Below are 1,149 nucleotides of genomic sequence, written 5' to 3'. Positions count from 1 at the left end.
TGTACAGAATCCCATTAATGATGCGGAAATCTGGATACTTGTCCTCGTGATTTTGAACTTCGTTGAGTAATTTTAGATACCAATCATCGTAATCCTTTCCACCATCTTTAGAAAGCGCGCTGACCATACCAATCCTGCTGAGGCAATCAGGGACTACGTTCGCCGATCCTTTTCGGTACTTTATATCGAATGAAAACGCGTTGAGGCGTAGAATCCAACGCGCCATCAGAGGTGTTGGGTTCTTCATGGTTTTAAGATATTGTAGGCTCGAGTGATCGCAAAATACGGTAAAATGGCTACCTTCCACGTAACCGCGGAATTTCTCAATGGCTCTTATAACGGCGAGGCACTCGCGTTGTGTCACGGAATATTTGCGCTCGGATGATGAGAGTTTTTGTGACATGTAGCTAATGACTTTCTCATTGCCATCGTACTCTTGTGACAAGACCGCTCCCACAGCGATGTCACTGGCATCACATGAGATTGTGAATGGACGAGTTGCTAGAACTGGTGCTGTGCAAAGATGTAGTTTCAATTCCTGGAAGGCCTTTTCGCAGTTCGGTGTCCAGCAGAATTTTATTTTTGACCTCGTTAATTCTGTGAGAGGAGCCGCAGTTTGTGAAAAATCCTTAATAAATCTCCGGTACCACCCGCACATGCCGAGAAATCTCTGTACCTCCTTTTTTGTGGAAGGTGTCGGAAAATCACTAATGACCGCAGTTTTTTCCTTATCTGTGTTCCAACCGTTTTCATCTAGGATATATCCGAGATACTTGATAGATCGCCTGCAGAATATTGACTTATCAGGGTTAATAGTGAGGCCAGCAGCTCTTAATCTGTTTGCCACCTCCTCAAGGACTACTATGTGCTCTTCCCAAGTTTCCGTCGCTGCCACCAAGTCATCTAAGTATGCAAAAACTTTAGGTTCCATATCGATGAAGGTTTCAGTTATGACTTTGGAGAGCGCCTGGCTTGCCGTTGATAGGCCGAAAGGAACCACCTTGTATTGAAACAATCCACGTTGGGGAATTGTGAATGCTGTTTTGGGTCTGGAGCTTTCCTCTAACGGAATCTGCCAGAACGCAGCCTCCAGGTCTATCGACGAGAGGAATTTCGACCCTTTTAGATTATTCACAATAGAGGCTATCA

Source organism: Uranotaenia lowii, chromosome 1, assembly GCF_029784155.1.
Source record: "Uranotaenia lowii strain MFRU-FL chromosome 1, ASM2978415v1, whole genome shotgun sequence".
NCBI classification, from domain to species: Eukaryota; Metazoa; Arthropoda; class Insecta; order Diptera; family Culicidae; genus Uranotaenia; species Uranotaenia lowii.
This window is presented reverse-complemented; position numbering follows the sequence as displayed.